Raw genomic sequence first — 9,341 nt, forward strand, 5'->3', positions numbered from 1 at the left:
CCCCCGCATCGATCAAATAATTGATGCTACCACAGGACACGACACACTGTGTTTCCTTGATGCATATTCCGGATACCATCAAATCAAAATGAAGGAATCCGATTGTCGGGTGGTAGGTGCGACATATGCCAACGGGTGGCTTATCAATGTGGGAGCCAGTAAGACATCGCCGGTGCCTGGAAACGGGATAAGGCGAAGACATGCATGCCTGCGGATCTTACCCAGCTTCGGGGCTCTCCGTGGAGATAACACCCCTACTGCTGCTCTGCGGGGTCTCCGCATGATCACTAGATGAACAAGTAGCTACACAATGCTCCTTGAGCTGTTTGGTGGGAGGAGGAAGAAGGGCACGGCTAGCCTGCTTCCTCTCCCTGTGGGGTGTCTAAGACTAGCAGGGGGTCCAACCCTTTGCATGGGTGCCCCGGGGGTTTATATAGGCCTACCCCCGGGGGTACAATGGTAATACGACTGGGCGCGGGGCCCAGCCGTCTGTGACTGCACTCGCCGGCTTCTGCGCTGGCTGCTGGGGCCCGCCGATTGGTGGGTCCCGCCGGCTGCCGGCCCTTGGTCGACAGGCAGGCCCACTATCTAGGGCCTGGTCGGCGGCTGGTTACTGTGGCTCCATCTTGGTGACGTAGGCTTCGTCGTGGTAGGCGCGGCTACAGTGCCGCCGCCCGTCGGGCGATCGCTGTAGCCTCACCGTGTCTTGTCTCCTTAATGGGGCGTCCCCTTCGAGGGAGGCGGCAAGCCGACTGCAGGGAGCCGACTCTGTCTTAGGCCGACTGGTTGGAGGCGTGGCCGCCTTCGGGTGTCTCTCTGCCCGAAGGGGCCCACCATCTATGGGCCACGCTGGCGGCCCGTCGTGGGTGACACCAAGGTCAACATGGCAACAGTGCCGCGCCGGACGTGTCATGCCTACCCCGTACGGTGCACTGTGCCAGGCGTGCTCCGAGATTCGGGGGTGGCAGGCTTCACTGTAGCCACGCCCCGTCGCACTGCCGTTAGGTGGGTGCAAACTTTGAGGGTACGGTCTCGACCGCTTTATGGGAGCCGGCTTCTTGGAGTCGGCCTTCTCATGGCCGGCTTCTCGAAGTCGGCCCTCCCGTGGCTTCCTTCATGAGGGCTAAAGTCGGACCGCCTTCCAAAAGCCGGCCTGGGTGGCAGCCAGCAAGGGGAAGGCGGCTCCATGTCTTGGATTCTTGAGAGCCGGACGGGCTCGTAATTTTTTCAGAAGGGCCAGGGGAAGCCGGCTAGGCTACCCATGGCTATTTACTCCGACAGTAGTCCCCGAAGCTGACCGAGCTTCGAGGCGGACAAAGGGACGAGAAGCTTGGTCAGCTTCCTATCCTGAAGAGCCGGCTTTGCTGATGTATGCCGATTCCGGGGAGCCCTGCGTCTTGCAGGCGGGAAAGTGGTCGACCCGCGTGCTGACCGCGGGCCCTCCCGCGGGCCATGTGGCAGCGAGACCCTGCCGTCGCACACGCGCGACGGGACGCCGCCGCAGGCCCGGGCCCGCCACTCCTAGGCCTCGGCCTGAACGCTGATCTTCTGCGGCCCAGGTGGACCGCTCGCCTTCCCGTGGCGATTTTATTTCGGCATCAGGGCGCAACAAGCGCATGACGTGGGGGAGTAGGCACGATCGATCCCCACGTTTCCCCATGCCGCGCCTCCTCGGCTCTGCCACGCGAGCCTATAAGTAGGTGGGGGGGAGGGGGAGCGACAGAGGTTCGCACGCTCCCTCTCGCTCCGCCCCCTCTCGTCCTCATTTCTTCCTCTCGTTGCCGCCGCAGCCTCCCGCCTTAGCGCCACCGCGCCTCCACATCGTCTCGCTCCCATGGCGCTGTCGAGCTCGTGGGACGGCTCCAACGTCCATGAGGACCACGTTGAATTCTTCCGCCAGACTCGGCGCCTGCCTGACGCCAACCTCGTGCGGGTCTGCCTGGCGCCGAAGACGGAGATTTCGCCGGCGCCGGAGGAGGGCGAGCGGGTCGTCTTCCGCTCGCATTTCCTACGCGGCTTCGGCCTTCTGGCGAGCGGATTTCTGCGCTCCTTCCTCGAGTTCTACAGCCTTCAGCCGCATCACCTCACGCCCAATGCGGTGATGCTGCTGTCGGCCTTCGTCTCCCTCTGCGAAGGTTTCTTGGCGCTGCTCCCCATGCTGGAGCTCTGGGGGGAGTTCTTCCAGAGCAAGCTCGGCACCGTCATCGCAGGCGTGCCCGCCCCCTGCGGGGCCTTCATCGCCATGAGGAGGGCGAGCAAGAACAACCCATTCCCGCCCATCCCCCTGATCCAGTCGGTGAAGATCTGGCAGAAATCATATTTCTACGTGAAGAACGTCACCGAGCAAGGAGACCACGTCAACCTGCCAGCTTACGTAGCCGGCCCGCCGGCTGGGAAGCAGCCCTCATGGAGTTTCCGGTCCCGGTCACTGTCTCAGGCCGGGAACGCTGCCGTCTCCCGGCTTCGGGTGATGATCCAGTCGGAAAACCTGAACGGGGCCGACTTGGTGGCCGCCTTCGTGGAGCGCCGGATATCTCCTCTCCAAAGCCGGCCCCACATGATGTGCCAGATGAGCGGCCGCTTCGACCCAAGCCGGCTGAGCACCAGGGAGATGCCTCATGCGGAGGTATCGTATATGGTAAATTACATCTCAAATTGCAAGCTCGCCGAAGACTGGCAATACGGCAAGGCGCCGTATTCTCGCGCAAACCCTCCGCCCGTGGTAAGTTTTCCTTTTCTTCTTCTTGTTGGTAGCCGGCTTCATGATGGCCGGCTCTTGATCAGTCGGTTCTTCTTAGCAGAACCCTCTTCTCCAGCCGACGGCCGGGGCAGCGGGGATAGAACGCCAGTATGCCCCCGACCGCACGGTGGACGACGTCGACGACCCAGACTTGGGGGCGGCCGCCATGGAAGACGCCGTCGTGGGGGACGACGCCGAGCCCGGGGGCTCAAGGCTCACCGCCAGCTTCGAGGACTGGCCGGATGACGTTGAAGCCGAAGTCGCCCCGCGTCGCCAGCCGGCGGCCGACCATCAAGGCGCGGGCTCGTCCGTCGCGCCGGCTGGCGGCGGCGGCGCGCAGAAGCGCCGGGCCGCTTCAGGCCTCTTCGGCAGTCGGCCGAAGAAGTCCAAAGCCTCCACCGGGGCGACCAAGAGGGACGAGGCGGCTGCGAAAGCGGCCCGCTTCCGCAAGGCGGTGAAGCAGCCTAAGGCGGTCTCAGCGTAAGTCGTCAATTGCCTTGTCGCATGCTCTTCATCATTCTCTTCTTGTTCGAGCATTCTTCTTAATTTCTTCCGCTTGCTAGACAGGGCGCCGCTTTCCCTTGAGCGTGGTCCGGGAAGCTCCGTAGTTGGGCCGACTGGAGGTTCTTCAAGCTCCCGCCGCGTGGACCCCCGCGCCGACCTCAGGGAGGCCACAGAGCGGAACGCCCGTGAAGCGCGGGAGGAGCGCGAGGCGGCGGAGAAAGCGGCCGCCCAGGCGGCGAGGGAGCAGGCCGACACGGCAGCCAGGGCCCAGACGGAGGCGGCGACCGCGGAGCCGGAGGTGGAGGGTTCGCGCAACCAGGCTCCGCTGCTCGCCATTCCCCTCCGAGCCGTGGCCCCGACACCCCATTGCCCTTGGTGGAGGAGATTGTCCAAGACCCACCGCTGATGGAAAGGGGGGAGGACCCCGTGGCCTTTGCGAGGAAAGCGCCGCCAGCAGCGCCAACCGGAGCGGGCCAAGGCGGCCAATCGTCAGCTGCGCCAGAGGGGCCGACCAGGGGTGAGCCGGAGAACAGAGCCGGCCTCGAGGTGCAGCCGGCGACGGGCCGGCGGGCAGGGGGGGCGCCGCTCCACCGGAGTTGCGCCAAGTCACGAGCGCAGGCCAGTCGGCGGAAGATCTGGAGGCGGCCAACACTGGCACGTCCGAGTGGACTCCCAGCGGGGGGACTGGCGAGGTGAATGTGGCGGCTCAAGGGGTCCGGAGCCGGTTGCAAGCTCAGGCCGCCCTGCTACAACAGTTCACCCAGGAGTTCTTGTCGACGCGAGCCACCATCCGGGTGAGTCCTTCGTTCTTGGCTGCTTTGCTCTCTTAATTTCTTCCGTGGGGGCGCGTCAGCGCACCCACTGGGTGTAGTCCCCGAGATTCGGGCCGACTGCTGCGCAGTCGGGTCGGATCTTTCTTGACAGCTACCTTATTTTTGCCTCTTGTCTGAATTTCCAGGAATATCACAACCTCCGTGCTGCCGCCTTCAACTACCAGGCTCGGGAGTTGAGCCAGAGGACCGACGACCTGGCCGACAGCCGAAGTAAGTACTCGATCTTGTCTGTCTCCTGTGGGGGTGTGTTAGCGCACCCACTGGGTGTAGTCCCCGAGATTCAGGCCGACTGCTGAGCAGTCGGGTCGGATCTTTCTTGACGACTCTTTCCTTATTGGTTTTTCTTTTTCTTTGTCTTCAGGGGCCAACTCCGATTTGAGGAAGGAGCTCGGCGAAGTGAAGGCCGCCCTTCATACCAAGGATGCCGAGTATGCTGCCTTGGTCCAGGAGCGTGATCGCCTGGCCAAGAAGCTGGCCGACCAGGAGAAGAGCCACAAGGCGGCCCTGTAGGCGGCGCAGGACAGCGAAGCCGCCCTTAAGGCAGAGTATGAGACCGAGGCGGCGAGCTGGGCTGAGACCCGGCGAGCCCTGGATGAATGCTTCGGCCGGATCGAGGATTTGATCGACGGTAAGCCGCCTTCCTCGCCCCTCTCCTGCCCCTTGCCGCCTGGGTTTTTGGCTTAACTTGAGCTGCTGCTTGTTTTTTGGTGCAGACTACTTCCCCGGCTATTCCGCCTTCGCCGCCCAAAGCATTGAGGCCCATCGCGAGGCGCGCCGTCAGGCGGGGGCCAACATCGCGCCGGATGCGAACCGGACGCTTGAGGAGCAGCTCTTGGCTGTCCAGGCGCGGTTGCAGCCGGCTCATCGGATGCTTCGCCGGCTCCAACGTGCCGGGGCGCAAGTGTTGGCCGCCCTCTGGCCCGGCGAGACGATCCCCCGCACCCCAAGCCGAACTGCCGACTGGCTAGAGGTCGCAGTCGGTCGCTTTGAGGCTTGGAAGGCGTCGGCGGCCCGGCTCGGAGCCGGGCGGGCGTTGGAGTTCGTTCGGGCTTGGTACCCAGGGCTGAGCCTGGACCAGCTGCGCACTTGGCGGATGGAGGCCGACGCGGAGCTGGAGGAGGTGAGGCCGGCTATCGCCCAGCGGGCTTCGACGATCGCCGAGTGCACCGACATCAGCGTTTTCGCACCCGAAATCGATGATGACGGTGTTGCTCAGCCGGAGGAGTGGTTCGGGCTGAACCCGGCGGTGGGCGAGGACTCGGCGGAGGAGATTGCCTCCAGCGACGAGGGCGAGGATGACGAAGAGGAGGACGGCGAAGACGTCGAGCCGGCTGGTGGAACAATCGGCCGACCTCAGGCCGACCGTGCCTCCAGCAACGAGGCGCGTGGAAGCGCCCCCTCTACGGGAGGCGGTGACCAAGCCGAAGTTCGCCAGCCGGCCGCTCCTTCAGCCGGCACGACCATCTCCGCCAACCAGTCCGGCTCGTCGGTCGCTCCGCCAGCTTGACCTGCCGTCTTTATCTTTCCTGCTTGTTGTCTTTTGAACAATCTTCATTAAGTTTTCGCAGTTCCACCCACTGGGGGTGTATCCAAACTATGTTGAATGCTGGCCTCTCAGAGGTCTTTTATGTAAATATTGTTATGTGCATGTTTGGTTTCCATCCGCGTATGCTTTTTATCCTTAGGCCTTTTCCTTTGCCGCCTTCCCTCTTTGGGGAGGCAAGTACTTGAGCTTTCTTGGATTGAAGTGAAGTGAATGGAAACCGGCCGGCCGGCTACTCTGGTAGCCAGTCGGCGGTGGGAGAAAAACCGGCTTTTGTTATATTAGTCCGTTAGTCCCTAGCCGTTTTTCGTGTGGGCGCCCGTTCCTGCCTTTAACTCTTGCCAGCTGGACAGCCGGTTCTTCGAACTGCGACTTTTGGCAAGAGAAGGCTTGGGAGCCGGCACACTACTTGTCTGACTGCGGGTAGGACTTCTAATATAACTCCAGTCGGCCAGTCCCCGAGGCGACTAGTCGAACCCGGTGCCAGACGGAACAAGTAAATGAAATGACAAGGTCATAAGCATGATACTTTTCATTCATAAATAAGGGATGGCAGTCCCCGAGCCCTCCTCGGGGGGCCTATTGTCTCGTACTTAATACAAAAGTTAGCGTGATACATACTGTGTTTCAACTGTAAAATTTTCGAAGGAGGTTGGCGTTCCATGGTTGTTCCGACTCCTTGCCAGAGTCGTCTCTCTTGCGTGCCTTCGGCTTCTGTGCGTCGATCAGGTAGTAGGAGTCGTTGCCTAGAGCTCTGCTGATGACGAAGGGGCCTTCCCAAGGGGCCGAGAGTTTGTGCTGGCCGGCTGTTCACTGGATCAGCCGGAGCACAAGATCGCCCTCTTGGAAAGATCTTGGCCTGACCTTCCGGCTGTGGTAGCGGCGCAAACCCTGCTGGTAGATGGCAGACCGGCTGAGGGCTAACAGCCGGCTTTCTTCCAGCAGGTCGACGCCGTCTTCTTGTGCTTCCTTGGCCTCCGCTTCCGTGTACATGGTTACTCGAGGCGAGTCGAAGTCGATGTCAGTTGGGAGGACCGCCTCGGCACCATACACAAGGAAGAAAGGGGTGAAGCCAGTTGACTTGTTTGGTGTAGTGCGCAGACTCCAGAGGACAGCCGGCAGCTCATCGAGCCAACAGCCGGCTGAGCGCTCCAGAGGTACGACCAGTCGGGGCTTGATGTCCGGAGAGGATGAGGCTGTTGGCTCGCTCGACCTGGCCGTTTGACTGCGGGTGGGCGACGGATGCTAAGTCCAGTCGGATACCTTGGGCTGCGCAGAAACGTGCCAAGGCTCCTTTGGCAAAATTCGTGCCGTTGTCGGTGATGATGCTGTGTGGCACACTGTACCGAGTTGTTATGTCTGCAATGAACGTCATAATAGTCGGCCCATTCAGCTTCTTGATCGGCTTTGCCTCCATCCACTTGGTGAATTTGTCCACGGCGACGAGCAAATGCGTCATGCCGCCGCGCGCCGTCTTGAATGGGCCCACCATGTCCAGTCCCCAAACGGCGAAGGGCCAAGTGAGGGGAATGGTCTTGAGTGCCGAAGCCGGCATGTATTGCTTGGAGCTGAAGAGTTGGCACCCCTTGCAATGTTTAACTAATTCTTTGGCGTCATCCAAAGCAGTCAGCCAGAAGAAACCATGGCGGAAGGCTTTGGCGACAAGTGATCTTGAGGCCGCATGGTGGCCGCATTCTCCTTGGTGAATGTCTCTGAGGATTGCAATGCCCTTCTCTTGCTCGACGCACCGTTGGAGGATTCCAGTGACACTGCGCTTAACTAGTTCTCTGTTGACGATTGTGTATGCTCCGGCTCGACGTTGGACTTGTCTTGCTTCTGTTTCGCCAGCCGGCAGATCTTGGTTTACTAGGAAGTTGAGGATAGACTGAGCCCATGACGGAGCCGCGACTTCTTCTATCGCCAATGTGGCTACTGCCAGCAGGGTGGGCGGGCTAGGTGGTGAGATGCTGGAGTCGGTCGCTGGCTGTTGTGCTGGTGCAGTCCCCGGGCCGGCTACCGCAGTCCCCGAGCCGGGTGTGCCAGTCCCCGAGCCGGTTGCCGAAGTCCAGGCTGCGGGAGTCTCGGGGTCGCCTGCTAGGTTCTTCGAGCCGGACCCGGCCGCATCAGGGTCAGGCGGCACGAAGATGGAGTCGAACTCTGGAGACGGCTTGATGGACGGCTTGAGGAGGCGTTGTAGAGCGACACCGGTTGGAATTGCTTGCCGAGTGGAGCCTATTCGAGCCAGGGCATCGGCTGGCTCGTTGTCGGCTCGCGGTACGTGGAGGAACTCGCATCCTTCAAAGTATCCGCTGAGTTGTTGAACCAGGAAGCGGTAGCTCGCCATGTTTGCGTCCTTGGCATCCCAGTCGCTGGATGATTGCTGGACCACCAAGTCCGAGTCGCCATAGCATAGGATCCGACGAATGCCGAGTTCTTTGGCAAGCCAGAGCCCGTGTATGAGCGCCTCGTACTCGGCCACGTTGTTGGAGGCGGCAAAGTGAATCTGCAGCGTGTATCTGAGCTTGTCGCCTTTAGGAGAGGTAAGGACGATGCCGGCTCCCAAGCCGGTGCGCATCTTGGACCCGTCAAAGTGCATGCGCCAATGGGTGGAGTCGGGAGCCGGCGGCAGGTACTGGGTCTCGGCCCAGTCGACGAGGAAGTCGGCCAGTGCTTGGGACTTGATGGCGGTGCGGGGCTGGTAGAAGATTGTGTAAGGGGCCAGCTCGATGGCCCATTTCGCCACCCGGCCGGATGCGTCCCGGCTGCCTATGATCTCGGCCAGCGGGGCGGTGCATACGACCGTGACGGGATGCTCTTGAAAGTAGGGCTTCAGCTTCTTGGCGGTGAAGTACATGCCGTAACACATCTTCTGGTAGTGCGAGTAGTTCTGCTTTGAGGCGGACAACACCTCGCTCAAATAATACACCGGCCTCTGGACCGGCTGGGCTCGGCCTTCTTCTGGGCGTTGGACTACGATGACGGTGCTGACCACCCGGCTGGTTGCGGCGATGTAGAGGAGCATGGGCTCTTTCTCAGTCGGCACCGCCAGAACGGGCGGCGTGGCCAGCATCTTCTTCAGCTCATGAAAAGCTTGGTCGGCCTGGTCGTTCCACTCGAAGTGAGTGCTCTTCTTCATGAGGCGGTAGAGGGGGAGAGCTTTCTCTCCGAGCCGGCTGATGAAGCGGTTCAAGGAGGCCAAGCACCCGGTGAACTTCTGAATGTCTCGAAGCTTGGTGGGGATCGCCATTCTCTCGATGGCCTTGATCTTCACCGGGTTGCATTCGATGCCGCGTTCGGAGACCAGGAAGCCTAGGAGCTGGCCGGCTGGCACTCCGAACACGCATTTCTCGGGGTTGAGCTTGATTTGGAACTGGCGTAAGTTCTCAAACGTTTCCTTGAGGTCTCCCAGCAAGGTGCCGCGCTTCTCCGTCTTCACCACGATGTCGTCCACGTAAACATGGGCGTTTCTGCCGAGTTGCTTGAGGAGGCACTTCTGCATGCAACGCTGAAAAGTGGCACCGGCATTTCTCAAGCCGAATGTCATAGTCAGGTAGCAGAAGGCTCCAAATGGCGTGATGAAGGCGGTCTTCAGGCGGTCGTCCGGATCCAGCTTTATCTGGTGATATCTAGAGTAAGCATCCAAGAAACTCAACAGCTTGCATCCGGCTGTGGAGTCTATCACTTGGTCGATCCTTGGCAGGGCAAAGGGATCTTTGGGGCA

The sequence above is a fragment of the Triticum dicoccoides genome, chromosome 4A (assembly GCF_002162155.2).
Source record: "Triticum dicoccoides isolate Atlit2015 ecotype Zavitan chromosome 4A, WEW_v2.0, whole genome shotgun sequence".
NCBI lineage: Eukaryota > Viridiplantae > Streptophyta > Magnoliopsida > Poales > Poaceae > Triticum > Triticum dicoccoides.